Here is a 17,218-nt window from a genome sequence, read left to right on the forward strand (position 1 = left end):
ACCGCAATTCTCTGGAACGGAGTATCAATAATAGGCATTTCACCTAAAGGAGCTTTCTGAAGTCTACCCCTGGGCACCGTCTTCTGACAAATATCACAGGAACGACAAAATCTAGTTATATCACTAGAAATACCTGGCCAGTGAAAACTAGACTGTATCCTGTCTAAAGTCTTGCGTACAGACAAATGACCACCCACTATAGATTCATGAGCTAATGACATAACTCTTTTGTGATATTTACTAGGAACAACTATTTGTCTTGTTTCAGACTTCAAATCACCTTTCACCGTCTCAAATATTCTATACAACACATCTTTTTCCACTTCATATCTAAATTTGTTACCACTTTTTGTTTTCATGATTTATTTTCTCTATCATACTGCCACATTCGCTGTAAAGTATTGTAACTTGGTTGTTCTTTCTAAAGAACATCTTCCGTAATTTCATTATCTTCGACCTTTGGAACTTTAAGAGGTTTCATTGCTTTCTTCTCTTTTTCTGCCTGTGCTCTAGTAACAACAGCAGCTATATTTGTTACTTCTCGGCTAACCCACTTCTCATTTGGCTTATCAAGTACACCCTGAATATTGCCCAAGACTAAGTCACAAATTGCTGACTCTAAAACCATAGCTTCTATTTTACCCTTATAATAAGGTGTATCAATGTCTATTTTTGCCATAGGTACCAACCTGGCCCGACCATCTATTGCTATCATGACACAATTTTTATTCAGCATTTGATCTTCTTCCACTAACTTCTTTCTAACTACTGCTAACTCGCAACCAGTGTCTCTAAGAACTTTCACCTCTTGATTACCAACATATCCTAGTTTCAGATCCAATTGACGTTCACCTTCTAATGATTCAATTGTACAGCTACTTGTAATGACAGGCACAGAATTACCATTGGCTAATTTAAGTTTCCCCTCTTCAATACAGCCATCGTAAGAACTTGTTGGAGAAATTGACATACATAACCCCGATACTTTCTTATCATCTGATCTACCATCACGTCTATTTTCTCCAGGCCTACTACGCCAGTTCCTTGGTGAAGAATCCCGATTTGTTTTAAAGTAATTTCTATTTTGCTCTCCATATGACATTGCAGCAGCCCCATATCTTTTCTTAGTCTGATCTCGACAATCTCTGGCCACATGACCCTCTCTATTACATATGAAGCATGTAACTTTTCTATTTTCTCTGTGATAGTGCTGTATTGGTTTCGATAAATTACCTTGATTAAGGCGTATTGGTAATTTATTTGAAAAGCTGGCAATTTTTGAGTTTTTACTATTTGTAATTGTACCGCCATGAGCCTCTAAGTATTGTTCAGCCAAAGAGATGACATCTCTACGATCCTTTGGCTTTCGTTCCTTTAGAAAAAGAGCTAGCTCTGTTGAACAAACTTTGACAAATTGCTCTCTAATAATAAGATCTTTCAATTTATCTACTGTATCCGCAGCGTCGGCCATTTCTGTCCATCTGCTAAAGTACCTATCTAAGCGAGCCATAAATTGATTTACAGTCTCCCCTTGTTCCAGCTTACTCTCTCTAAATTTATTTCTGAAACCGTCTTCTGTTAATTGGTATCTTTTCAAAACTGCTGTTTTTAATTCTTGATAGTCTGATGCTTGCTCAGGAGGCATACTAGTGTAAACTTCAAGACCTTTCCCCGTTAATAACGAACTTAAGCTTATTGCCCATGTGTCTTCTTTCCATCCTTGACTGATAGAGAATCTTTCAAAACGCTCTATATAAGCATCTATGTCATCTTTTGACTCTTCAAATTTAGGCAATCTTGGCCTCAAACCGGTGCTAGGTGGGGTATCAAGGCGATCCCCAGCCTCAATTTTTAACTTCATTAATTCTATTTCTTGCTCTTTCATTTTCATCTCTACTTCAGCTTGAAATAAACGTTTCTTTTCCTCACGTTCGGCCTCCTTTTCTAGACGCTCGGCCTCAAAACGCCGTCGCTCTTCCTCACGTTCATCTTCTTTTGCCTTACGCTCGGCCTCAAATCGCCGTTTATCTTCTTCACGTCTAATATTTCTCTCTTCTCTATCAAGATATTCTGATTCTTTCTTTTGAACATAATCACGTAACTCCCCGTCCTTCAACCCAAGCCTCTCTCCCAATGGTACCCATTTATCATAATCCATAATTACTTAATAATGGATTACTATTCAATAAATTAATCAACTTCTACGAAACCCGTTAAGTAAATGCTTATTACTCAACAAAATGGTGTACCCCTGTAGCACCGACAATCGTTATTCCAAATCTAATCTCTATATAACAATGGCACCTACCGGGCACCGACAATGAACTTGTATCAACAGTAACAACCAGGGCACCGATAACTATCTTCCTGTAGTGTTTAACAACAATGTAAACTTTAATAAAACAACCAACTGAGCACCGGCAGCAAAAACTATCTATTCAACTATTACATACACTTTTATGAATAATCACCCACTGAACACCGATTATAAACTTTTATCAATTTACTGATGTTTATAACTTCAACAAATTATAAGTTATATCTTTATCATCGATATAAACTTATTAACACAATGATTCAAACTATCGAAACAAATGTCTCCCAAAAACCACTTAATTCTATCACCGTATAAACAGTATTCAACAAAGGGTGCTCTCCTGCTAAAATGCAATAACTTCTTCAGTATAAATAAACTTTTAAACACAGCCCGTCACCGCTTCTATACATATAACTCTCTACTTAAACTCTATTGTACAGAGAGTTTACTTGTATAACACTACAACAGATTTATCGATTTTTGCCTAACAGCATTTTACACTGCTACATTTTACCAACAGATCGTAAATGATTTAAAGTTTAACAAAATTTTTATCAAAGTTTAACAAACAATATTTTGCCAGAAAAGATTCCAACTTAAAGAGAATATCCCGGACGAGCCCCCAAATTGTCAGGAGAAAATGTCTGCCTTGATGTTATTTAATCTAAGAAAAGATTTAGTAATAAATACTAGAACCAATTTCCAAGATATGGAGGCTGGGCAGCACCGCCTGACATAAAAGTGAAATATTCTCAGTTGGAAAACTAGCATGTAATTGTTTAGTTAACACTATCTTTTTTTTAGGTATTTTTATCCTTTTCTATCTCAAATCAATATATACATTTAAACAACAAACTCAGACTATTATTTACACCCAAAACAAAGAACTCTGATCATTATTTACACCCAAAACAAACACACATCATTTATCAGCCACTTATATGAAATATCTTTTCACGTATACGTCTTTTATACGAAACAAGACACCTGGCGAGCCCAAGCTCTAACAACTTATGACCAAACAACAATAAAATCACCACAAAATGAAGAACACAAAAAAAGAATATTTTTACAACTCTAAGATACGGTATAAACCACAAATATTCATCCAACAATATTAACTTCACACAATCTAATCAGCATCAGAAAACAACTTAAACTAAAGCACCCAATATTTACATATATCCTCAAAACAAAGCAGCAACTAATATAATCTTGATATAATACCAAACATTCAACCAATATCAACCAATTATATCTTCACAAACAGATATAACTCAACAACCAAAACAACAAATTACAACCAATAAACCCTGATCAATTAAGATCACCACAATTATATTCAACCACTTCAACAAACCAACAAAACTGACTTCAAAACAACAAAATTCTCTTAAAAACAACAAAATTCTCTTCCCAATAAAAAAAATAACCCCTCACACTATAAGCGTGTGTCTCCTAACTGATGTAAAATCTCTCTCTAAACGCGCATATTTGCTAGCTGAAACGATTTGACATTTAAACATGTATACATATTTTATACTCCCAGCAACAGGTTTATAAATGAAACTGTACATTGAAATATGATACACTTTAGTGTATCGCTGACTCGTTGTAAAAAAAAAACTATCTACAGTGAAACTGTGATTATTCTGACATTGTGAAGTAGCATTTCTTCAAAATTTTATGAAACTTTACAGCAGCATGTCTCCAGATTTGATTTATGTAGGTGATTTAAAGCCGCATTCAGCTTTTACTTTCTGCTGGAAAGACAATTCTGTGTTTTTTTTCAAACTTAGTATTTCTGTAATTTTATCTTGAAAAAGTGCATCATATCACAGTTCAACCTTTAAGTTATTTAAAACAGCGTTCAGGGAGATATTTATAATGAGTAAGTGTTGTTTGTTTCTAAAAATAGAAGATAAGGATACCATCTGTCGGTTTTACTAATTAAAATATACAGAGCGAACTGGTGTATTTGAGGTGTCTACAAGGGGTTTCCTTATTGTTTATGTAATTTATGGTCATTTAGTCTCATTTCAAAATCATCATCAAAATATATCTACATTATTACTGAGTCACAAATTTAGCGGCATGGGTATGCAATAAAAACATTTGAATCTAAATCTTTAAAGATATACTTTGTTCATCTTTTGGTAAAATATTTTCAACTGCATTGAAATCCATGAAATTCTTACTGAGAGTGAGTATGTTTAATTTAAATAAAATAATGAATACACTATGTATTGCATGCTGCATTCCATATTACGGGTCAAGTAAAATTGGTCTTTTCTTAAAAAAAAACTGCCAGTTTTTTTTTTAAATGACACTATATATTCATATGGTGACCACATAAAATTATAATGTGTAGAAATCAAAACATATCATATCTACCTTAAATGAATTACAAACATGTTTATTTTATACATACTAAGAGACTGTGTAGCAATTATTAATATTGTTAGATATAAAATTTGAGCATAGTATATTAATAATAAGATGATTAAAAGATTTAACATACAAGAACATTTCTCTTTAGGTCTAGGCACCATTGGTCCATCATATTCTCCATCTTAGCTACATCAGGATCTACTGTTGCTTTGTATACTTTCTCATATTCTCCAGTTACCTGCGGCAAAATACAAAAACATGAAAATATCATCAATCAATCTATCTATACCAGTTTGTTGTTAGTTACTGAAAAAATTCAAAACAATGATCAATAAATCAATACGAAACAATGATCAATCAATCAATCAATACGAAATAATCATCAATCAATCAATACGAAATAATGATCAATCAATCAATACAAAACAATGATCAATCAATCAATCAATCAATATGAAACAATGATCAATCAATCAATACGAAACAATGATCAATCAATCAATCAATACAAAATAATGATCAATCAATACAAAACAATGATCAATCAATCAATACGAAACAATGATCAATCAATCAATACAAAATAATGATCAATCAATACAAAACAATGATCAATCAATCAATACGAAACAATGATCAATCAATCAATTGCTGGAAAAAAATCAACTATCAATCAATACAAGTTGTTTCTTACCTGCTGGAAAATACAAAAAAAAAATCAATATCAATTAATACAAGGTTTACACCCTCATGATATAATTTCTGGCATCTAAACTCAAAGCAAAAAAAATTATTTTGCTATAAAATCACTGTTTGGGATATATTATTTCTTAAATACAAGTTGTTTGTAAGCTGCTGGAAAATAATATGAGGGAAAAAAATCATCAATCAATAAATCTATAACAGTTGTTTGTAAGTTGCTGAAAAAAGCTTAAGATAAAGAAGTTATGATATCCTTCAATTATTCAAGCTTAAGATCAAGGAGTTATCATATCTTTCAATTAGTCAAACTTACGATAAAGGAGTTATCATTTCCTTATATAAGTCAAGCTTAATATCAAGGAGTTATCATATCCTTAAATAAGTCAAACTTAAGATCAATGAGTTATTTTATCCTTCAATAATTCAAGCGTAATATAAAAGAGTTATCATATCCTTAAATAAGTCAAGCTAAAGGTCAAGGAGTTATCATATCTTTCAATTAGTCAAGCTCAAGATCAAGGAGTTATCATATCCTTAAATAAGTCAAGCTTAAGATAAAGGAGTTATCATATCCTTCAATAAGTCAAGCTTAAGATAAAAGAGTTATCATATCCTTAAATAAGTCAAGCTAAAGATCAAGGAGTTATCATATTCTTCAATTAGTCAAGCTTACGATAAAGGAGTTATCATATCCTTAAATAAGTCAAGCTTAATATCAAGGAGTTATCATATCCTTAAATAAGTCAAACTTAAAGCTAAAGATCAAGGAGTTATCATATCTTTCAATTAGTCAAGCTCAAGATCAAAGAGTCATCATATCCTTAAATCAGTCAAGCTTAAGATAAAGGAGTTATCATATCCTTCAATAAGTCAAGCGTAATGTAAAAGAGTTATCATATCCTTAAATAAGTCAAGCTAAAGATCAAGGAGTTATCATATCTTTCAATAAGTCAAGTTTAAGATAAAGGAGTTATCATATTCTTCAATAAGTCAAGTTTAAGATCAAGGAATTATCATATCCTTCAATAAGTCAAGTTTAAGATAAAGGAGTTATCATATCCTTAAATAAGTCAAGCTTAAGATCAAGGAGTTATCATATCCTTCAATTAGTCAAGCTTAAGATCAAGGAGTTATCATATCCTTCAATTAGTCAAGCTTAAGATCAAGGAGTTATCATATCCTTCAATTAGTCAAGCTTAAGATAAAGGAGTTATCATATCCTTCAATAAGTCAAGCTTAAGATCAAGGAGTTATCATATCCTTCAATTAGTCAAGCTTAAGATCAAGGAGTTATCATATCCTTCAATTAGTCAAGCTAAAGATCAAAGAGTTATCATATCCTTCAATTAGTCAAGCTTAAGATCAAGGAGTTATCATATCTTTCAATTAGTCAAGCTTAAGATCAAGGAGTTATCATATCCTTTAATTAATCAAGCTTAAGATCAAGGAGTTATCATATACGTCAATTAGTCAAGCTTAAGATCAAGGAGTTATCATATCCTTTAATTAATCAAGCTTAAGATCAAGGAGTTATCACATCCTTCAATTATTCAAGCTAAAGATCAAGAAATTATCATATCCTTCAATTAGTCAAGCTTTAGATTAAGGAGTTATCACATCCTTCAATTAGTCAAGCTAAAGATCAAGGAGTTATCATCTCCTTCAATTAGCAAAGCTTAAGATCAAAGAGTTATCATTTCCTTCAACTAATTAAGTTTAATATCAAGGAGTTATCATTTAAATAAAATTTCAAATGCTTTTACCTTATTGTTGTTTCCATTCAAATCTGAGACTGTTGATGGTATTCTTGCAAAATAATGACTGGGTATAGGATCTGTAAAATATAAACAACTTGTCAACAATTCAGTCAAAATCCATGCTAGAGTTATTGGCCTTTTATAGTGACCTCCAATTATAATCCTACAGACATGCATTAAGTCATAAATGAAACCCTCCCATTTGCATTGAAAATACATGCTGCACACAAAACTTTAACAATTCTGTTTTTCAATGTTCAATCAGGGGCTTAAAATCCATGTAAAAATGATCAGCCTCTGACAGTGACCTCCGGTTAGATAGGTACTAAGTGTTTTGTGGAAAGCTTCAATAGTTTTGAAGATTGATGTTGCATGCAAAACTTTAACCAAAAAATTAAATTCTAAGTTCAAAAAGAGCTATTGTAAATTCATACAAAAGTTGGTTTATACAGAATTTACTTTAGTTTGATTGTGTAGGAAGCTTTAAGCTTAAAGACACTATTTAAAATCCGTTCCTGGAATGAGCAATGAGTGTAAAGTTTCTTGCTCAAGGAAACAACGACTTGCCCCTGACGGTGTTTGAACTCATGCGGCAAGCAATCATTAGATTACTGGTCCGACGTGTTAACCACTCAGGCCATGCCAGCACTGAAGGTCATTAGATAGAGACCTCCTATTAAACTCTCAAATACAGGTTTATGAAATTACAAGCAAATTAGTAGCATTAATAGTTAATGAGACATGATGTGGCATATAAAACTTAAACAAGTGTTACACCTATGCTGATGCCTACGTAAGTAGGATAGCCCAGCTATTCTTCAAATAGCCGGCCTAAAAATTGTCTTAACTCATACTTATTCATGTCATACTTAAAAGCCAATTTAATAATGTCATATAACTAAGGCCCCCACGATAACACGTTTAAACGGATTCGTTTCGATTTTCATTCATAAATGTTTGCGATATTGTTTACAGTTTAATCGAAATGACCATATTGTCTTACAAAATTTCTTAATCATTGCCTGTAATCATGGATTTTATCAATTCTAGTGGTTTATTCCAAAGTAAACAAACGGAAAATGGGTGTTTACAACCCTCCACACAGCATTACCGTGCAAAATTGCTAGTGACATAATACATTTTTGGTAAAAAATGGGGTTGAAATGCAAAAAATGTGTGCGGACTCAATCGTGATGAGCCTTGCACATTCTTTATTTGTATATGTATTAAAAATAGAAAGAAAGACATCATTTGGCGACTCAAATACATGGTGTGTATAGTACATAGAGGTACCACTTTTAAACGGTATCGTTTCGGTTCTTAGCAGTAGTGTAAACGTTTACAAAAAATTGTAAACGTGGGAGCCTTACAAATAACACATGTAAATTGAATCATGTCATATAATGCAAATTAAAATTAATCAGGTCTGATGCAACAAAACTTAAATGAAATTATCTATAACACAAATTGTATTATGTCATAAAATGCAAATTAAACTGAATCATGTCATATAACACAAGTTAAATTAAATCATGTCATATAATGCAAATTAAACTGAATCATGTCATATAACACAAGTTAAATTAAATCATGTCATATAATGCAAATTAAACTGAATCATGTCATATAACACAAGTTAAATTAAATCATGTCATATAATGCAAATTAAACTGAATCATGTCATATAACACAAGTTAAATTAAATCATGTCATATAATGCAAATTAAACTGAATCATGTCATATAACACAAGTTAAATTAAATCATGTCATATAATGCACTTTAAACTGAATCATGTCATATAACACAAGTAAAATTAAATCATGTCATAAAATGCAAATTATACTGAATCATGTCATAAAACACAAGTTAAATTAAATCACGTCATATAATGCAAATTAAACTGAATCACGTCATATAACACAAGTTAAATTAAATCATGTCATATAATGCACTTTAAACTGAATCATGTCATATAACACAAGTAAAATTAAATCATGTCATAAAATGCAAATTAAACTGAATCATATCATATGACACAAGTTAAATTAAATCATGTCATATAATGCACTTTAAACTGAATCATGTCATATAACACAAGTTAAATTAAATCATGTCATATAATGCAAATTAAACTGAATCATGTCATATAACACAAGTTAAATTAAATCATGTCATATAATGCAAATTAAACTGAATCATGTCATATAACACAAGTTAAATTAAATCATGTCATATAATGCAAATTAAACGGAATCAAGTCATATAACAAAAGTTAAATTGAATCATAATTGGTATAATAACCAAATCTATTCAGGGATCATGTAACAAATTAGCAACATTACCATGTGGTCTCTCTTCGTCTAGGATTGGTGACTGGCCTCCAAAATCAGGAAGCTTTTCTCTTGGTGTAGTTTGTGGCTCATAATCAGGGAACCGGTCATTTGATGCTGGAGGCTGGTTCCTTGATTTAGGATGGGTATCTCTAGGAGACGGTCTAACATTAATCGGGGTGACATCAGTTGCTTCAGAAAGCTCTAAAATACATTTTTATGTTAAATAAATCTGAGGTTAAATAGGGGTGACATCAGTTGCTTCAAAAAGCTCTAAAATACATTTTTATGTTAAATAAATCTGAGGTTAAATAGGGGTGACATCAATTGCTTCAAAATTCCCAAACCAAAATGCATGCCTGCGACAAGCTTGCCGCAAGCTTACAGCTTAAATACAAGGTTGCTGCATGCTTAGTGCAACAAGCTTGCGCAAGCTTGCGATGACTTTTGAAATATATTGCAAGCTTGTTTAAAATTCATGCAAGCTTGCAAACATTTGATGTAAGCTTGCAATGCCGCAAGCTTGCAATTAGTAGACACTTAGAAATTTTTTGTACAAATCTACACTTAGAAGTTAAAGTATAATGGAAACACTTAGAATTTTTTTGTCAAAAGTGTACACATTAAAAAAAAATTCCAAAAATGATAGTATCAGTGATAATTAACTAGTTTAAATTAGATTATCACGCTAAAGTTTATTATTAGTTATTAGTTATTTTATATATTCAGCTCAGTATTGTAAATTTACACAGAAAATATAAAATCATCATTTATTTCAATGCAAGTTACTGTAAATGATTTGAAATTTGACACTTTATACATTTCATGTAGTTGGAAAAGGGTATCTCAGAAAAAATGTCTGTGCAAAAGAAGTAAATGAATTGATTGTTAAATACATATTATTATTTCAATAAATCTACATGAAGTTATGTACAATGAAATAATATCCATTTAATTACAGGCTTTAAGTTTAACTATAAATTAATTAAAGTCTGTGATTCAATCATTCAGACACCATAATAATCAAGATGGGATTGCATTGCTTGCCATTTTTAAATTCTAAGAATTCATGTTTTTGGATAACAATAAATAAATAAATAAACAAAACAAAAACAGTGCATGAAATAATCTCATATATATTCTATATTAAATTAATCAATATATATTGCTTTTATTTAGGAAAATAAATACTACATCCACTGAGATTTTATGCTACACACATCAGAGCCTTGATAAAATTCATTGACCATCAGTGCATGACTAATTTACTCCCTGGTCATTCCGACAGATCAGGCTGTTCCATGTGATTATTTTGGGGAGAGATAACATAATAAATTTCATATGCAGAATGTGTCTAGAAGGACATTGTAATCTTTTTGTACAAAAATTTGGAATGATTTTTAAAATCTATATATCTTTTAGCTATTTGATATTTTCTTTTACGCTCAAAGAATGAAAATTTAAATGATGAGTAGATTAACCCTGCTTTACATAATGATAGACCTGTCCAGTTTTACAGTAACTGTTGTAAAATTTGAATTCTAAGATATCTGGGTCAGCAAAGAGAGAGCAAATTACAGAGGATGTAATGATATTTTAGCAGTTTTGAAGATATTGTTTTGTTTAAGATTTTAAAGTGTTTAAGTATTGGTATGATAACATTAATCAGAATCACCTGGGACAAGGAGATATACAACAGAATCAGGTATTTATTAACCTTAAGTTACATTAATGCAGAAACAGGTTATATATCAAACTATTAACATTTGTAACAAGAGATCAAGGTTGTTTTTATATTTTCAACTTCATGCATTTGTTTTTCTGATAATTCTTTATAATCTATACATGTATAATCTGTAAAATATAAATTATTCAATGATTTCTTTTTAATGATTGTTTATATTGTTTAAATGGCATGTTAGTAGATCTTTTTCATTTCCTGCAAATTAAACAAATTAAATCAATTTGATTAAATAGGACTAAATGGTACAATCAGTAGTTTTGTACAGCTGAACAGGGTCAATCATAATCATTTGTTATTTTACATGTATGTGTTGTGTTTTCAATGGAACAATCTAAAACTAGAACTGCCACTATCATGGCGAGAATACCCCCGCATACCACTTTGTCAGAATCAACAGTGGCCATTTAGAGCTCAAGGACAACCTCCCTGCCAAATCTGAGGTTACTAAGCCAGTGCATTGCTAAGTTATGTATTCTACATGCTTCAAATGTGAAAATGTCAAAATCAATACATTGCGGACAGGACATTCTTTAGCAATTGAGAAGAAAATCTTTTTTTTGTCAAGGTCCCTGTGACCTTGACCTTTGACCCAGTGACCTCAAAATCAATAGGGGTCACCTTATAGTCATGATCAACATCCATACCAAATATGAAGACTGTGGGTCAAAGGAATCTAAGTTAATGGGTGGACAAACTTTTTGAAGTCAAAGTCCCTATGACCTTGACCTTTGATCCAGTGACCTCAAAATCAAAAGGGGTCATCTACTAATCATGATCAACATCCATGTCAAATATGAAGACTGTGGGTCAAAGGAATCTAAAGTTATTGGGCAGACAAAGTTTTTGAAGTCAAAGTCCCTGTGACCTTGACCTTTGACCTGGTGACCTCAAAATCGATAGGGGTCATCTACTAATCATGACTAACCTCCATGCCAAATATGACGACTGTAGGTCAAAGGAATCTTAAGTTATTGGGCGGACAAGCTTTTTAAAGTCAAGGCCCCTGTGACCTTGACCTTTGACCTGGTGACCTCAAAATCAATAGGGGTCATCTACTAATCATGACTAACCTCCATGCCAAATATGAAGACTAAGGGTCAAAGGAATCTTAAGTTATTGGGCGGACAAGCTTTTAGAAGTCAAGGCCCCTGTGACCTTGACCTTTGACCTGGTGACCTCAAAATCAATAGGGGTCATCTACTAATCATGACTAACCTCCATGCCAAATATGAAGACTAAGGGTCAAAGGAATCTTAAGTTATTGGGCGGACAAGCTTTTTGAAGTCAAGGCCCCTGTGACCTTGACCTTTGACCTAGTGACCTTAATATCAATAGGGGTCATCTACTAATCATGACTTACCTCCATGCCAAATATGAAGACTAAGGGTCAAAGGAATCTTAAGTTATTGGGCGGACAAGCTTTTTGAAGTCAAGGCCCCTGTGACCTTGATCTTTGACCTAGTGACCTCAAAATCAATAGGGGTCATCTACTAATCATGACTAACCTCCATGCCAAATATGAAGACTAAGGGTCAAAGGAATCTTAAGTTATTGGGCGGACAAGGAAAAACCGACGGACGGACGGCCGGACGGACGGCTGGACGGACGGACGAGCTGATTCCAGTATACCCCCCTTACAACTTTGTTGTGCGGGGGTATAATTACATTATACATAAATAATTTGCAGACTTGGACATAAGTGTGAGAAATAGCGGCAGTGTTTAATAATGATGTGCAGTATTAATCCTGAAAAGGTATATTATTAAATCTCAATACTTTTCTATTCCACATCTTTTCTTGAAAAAATACATACTGGGTAATAAATATTGTCACAAATTTACTTAATTCTCATACAGAGAAATTCTTAAACATTTGTGCACATTGAAATAAGATATACCTCATTGCTTTAGTATTTTTTGAAAATGCATAAGCATAGTTAATATTTAATAGTTAATACTGTTGAAACATTATATTTGATGTTATTAAAAGATATGAAATTTAACTGCAGTTATGCAATAAAACATAGTTCATTACCGCATCTGTGTTTAATTAATTATGAATTTTATCTTTAAAGGTGAGCACAACCATAACAAGTTCTAGGAAACACAGGCAGAGGACTCAAAATGGACACCGATAACAGAAATAGTAATTTAAATAATCAGAAACATTTAAAACAAATTTAAGATTGAATAGTTTGTCACTGACAGACTAAGAGCAAAATAATTGCTTAAAACAAAGTGTTGGATTCTAAGAAAACAAGAACCTACCCAAACCTGCAGCTAGAAAAAAACTGTTTGTGTTATAGTGAATGTAGGGTGTTCTATTCTGTATTTGGACTAAAGGATATGTATTAAATTTTGTGAAAGAAATATGTGATCATGTTAAACTCATAAAAATTCTACCCCAAACATTCCTGTGCTGACATCCGTCCCAGAATTTTACATTTTAAGAACATTCAGGGATGCTGGAATTAGGCTGGATTTTTTCAATGTCATTCCATCAAGGCTGGACTATTTACCATGGTAATTGGAAGAAAACATTAGTGTAGCAAATGAAAAATTTAACATCAGCTTCTTTTTACAATTTATGATTAAAAAAGTTAAGTTAATTTTTTTGCATGTTACATAGGATTCAGAGACTGTTCGTATACGTAGCAGCTCCCTTTCCAGATAGGGTTTAAAGTTTTTGCAAGCCTGAGATTAAGCTTGCGCAAGCTTATACATTAAGCTTGTAGTTATACATGCACAAGCTTGCGACTTAGCCTGTGCAGGCTTGCGGATCAACCTGCGCAAGCTTGCAAATAAGCTTGCGCAAGCTTACGATTAAGCTTGCGATTAAGCTTGCGCAAGCTTAAATATTAACTAGTTTGCAGTCAGATTTTTTTTTAAATAACTGATCGCAAGCTTGCCGCAAGGTTCCAATTACTAGCCAGTAGCAAGCTTGCAACATAAGCTTGCAGCAAGCTTGTGACAAGCTTGCAATGTTAGCTTGCGATTTTGGTTTGGGAAAGCTCTAAAATACATTTTTATGTTAAATAAATCTTAGGTCTAATAGGGGTGACACAAGTTGCTTCAGAAAGCTCTAAAATACATTTTTATGTTAAATAAATCTTAGGTTTAATAGGGGTGACATCAATTGCTTCAAAAAGCTCTAAAATACAATTTTATGTTAAATAAATCTTAGATCTAATAGGGGTGACATCTATTGCTTCAAAAAGCTCTAAAATACAATTTTTCATGTTGAATAAATCTTAGTTCTAATCAGGGTGATATCAGTTGCTTCAGAAAGCTCTAAAATACAATTTTATGTTCAATAAAAATCTTAGGTCTAATCAGGGTGACATCAGTTATGTTAAATAAATCTTAGGTCTAATAGGGGTGACATCAATTGCTTCAAAAAGCTCTAAAATACAATTTATTATGTTAAATAAATCATAAGTCTAATCAGAATGACATCAGTTGCTTCAGAAAGCTCTTTAATCAGAATTTTCAAGTTATATAAATCATAAATATTTTTTTAAAAGGATATATGGCCTAGCATATTAATCACTTCATATATAACCACATTCTTTATGCTAGTTTTCTAGAGATTAAAGCATGCTTTCATACACAATATAGTCCCCTATTTTCAGTGATGGCTTCAGCAGAATTCAACAGGACAACATGAAAATGTTGTTAGTTAAAAGTAACATATGCAGATGTATTTATCATAAACCACGAAACTTCAAAGGGATCATTCACTCACTCTGTCTTCCCACAATAATCAATTTTATGGTGCAAAATGACCAAAAAATGTTTTAACAATTTTAACTGACACAAAACTAAGTATTGTAAAAAAATAAATTTGAAATATGTCTTTGTATATTTATTTGCAAACTATTAAATTTTCCATTTAAACTGCATCATTTCAAACTTCATTTTTAGACAAATGACCTCAGTGACATCAGACGCTCCTTTAAATGTGATGCTAGTGTGCCACTTAATGGTCTTTAATGTATTAAAATATGTGTGCCATAAACAAGGATGGGTGAAACTAAATAATAACAACTTACCGTCCTCATCAACAAATTTTCTATCAATACGTCTTGGCACTGATCGAGAGCTGGCCTGCATGAACGAGTCCTTGGCGTCAGTCAGTGTCTGTGGTATGTCAGTAGGATCATACTTTGGTATAACAACGGCAAACTTCAGTAATTCATCATACTCATCCTGGAGAACATTTTATATTGAAAAACGTTACAGGATTAAAAACTTATAACCAAAAAAAAATCAAAAGTGCACTATCAGTATATAGTAAGTAAAGCCTATACATAGCAGATTATGAGATAAATATAGCTTTAATAGTTTTTACAAGTAATTTCGATGTACAGTAATATCATCAAATAATTATTAAAAGTCAATTACATATTTTTGATGTAATACACAATTACTGAATAAAGTGCAGTAATTAAATTTGAAATAAATGAGGTTACCCATTTAGGGCCTGATGAAAAAACCCCACACCTATACACACATCAATAGAGGATATTAAATGAGTGTAAGTTCAATACTGAATTTATTGAACAAGTTGATAAAGTTATATTATGCCAGCCTTTGGTGAGCATAATATTATTCTATTCAACGAGTTCAATAAATTAATTATTGAAATTAAACGAATATAATATTCTATTTTAGTATTTATCACATATCCAAAATAAAGAGTGTTTAAAGTGAAAAAGAGTCATTTTTCAGTGAAGCGCTTATACATTTGTAGTGTCATTTTTCAGTGAAGCGCTTATACATTTGTAGTGTAACGCTAACATTTAGCGCGTCTTTACACTGTGTGTATAACGCAAATGAAGTAATGTCAAAATATATGCACGGCCGTGCAATACCGCTTTTACAGACTCGCAACACAGGTATGTGATAAAACGATTTTATGAACATAATTACCTGTAATCTTGTAGATACACTACTACCTGGAGACAGTGGTGGAATATCTGGTACACTAAGGTCACTTATAGTTGACATCCTTCCTCTAGAAAATAAATATATCATAGTATGAATATATATGTTATCATTTAATATCTTAATTTGAATTCCAGACAAATTGATTACTAGACAGACAATCAACTATATTGATAAAGGGTTAGCCTAACAGCAAGGGCTTTGAATGTGGTCTTTACCAATTTTACCAACTACTTACATTTCTTCCCCATTTTATTATTTGCAAACTTGTACAGTGCATTAATTGGAAGAAATGCTCCTACTGAACATAAATACAGCATCAACAGTTTCCTCCCCTTAGCGCAATTACAGATTAACTCTTATTTAATTATATAATGAGTTAACCTGTAAGTGATGATTACTATTCATTTTCCAAGAGTACAGCTTCTGCATTAATTCTGCATTTTAACCTTTTTCTTCAGTGATTATTTCTTCTGTCCTAAATTCTTAACAATTCAGTTTATCTTCTAGCTGATATAAGTCAGCTAAGTCATGGTTCTGGTGAAGAATGTGCACAGGGCATTTTAGGAGAAAATATAGCATTTAAGGAGAAAATATACCTATTTAGTGCTGGGGGAAACAGCCTTTAATAGGTTGTAAAATGTGTGGGGAAAAAATTGGGTTCTCAAATGACATGACCTATGCTATAGAAGCAAGAAAATCTTGAATAATGTGTGATAACTGCCTCCAGCTTTGGCTGGCCTAATCAGGGCTTATCTTCCTTCTATAGCATGGTCTCTTCCCCTCTATAAAATTCTTAGAAATCATGTAGATTTCTCCTAAAGTTTAGTTTGCAGTAATTACATTGATCAAGTCTTTTCATCCTCTTTTTCAAGTTTTGCAAAAATATCATTTTATTTTCCCTAAAGTTAAGGAATGGCAATTAAATCTTTGATTGGTGAAAAAAAAATTAGTGACATTTTAAAATGAAACTGAAGTCAGACACATTGTCACAAAATAAAAAATTGCTTTTAATTCTAAAACAGGCAT

General features: G+C 32.1%; 1 pseudogene; it reads right to left on the reverse strand.

Annotated features, from left to right (window-relative positions):
- LOC132730369 (centrosomal protein POC5-like) overlaps window positions 1–16,433 on the reverse strand; it is a 36,739-nt pseudogene extending 20,306 nt beyond the window's left edge.
- Between the last annotated feature and the right edge of the window lie 785 nt (window positions 16,434–17,218).

This window comes from Ruditapes philippinarum, unplaced genomic scaffold, assembly GCF_026571515.1.
Source record: "Ruditapes philippinarum isolate M1 unplaced genomic scaffold, ASM2657151v2 ctg5099_1_1_1_1, whole genome shotgun sequence".
NCBI lineage: Eukaryota > Metazoa > Mollusca > Bivalvia > Venerida > Veneridae > Ruditapes > Ruditapes philippinarum.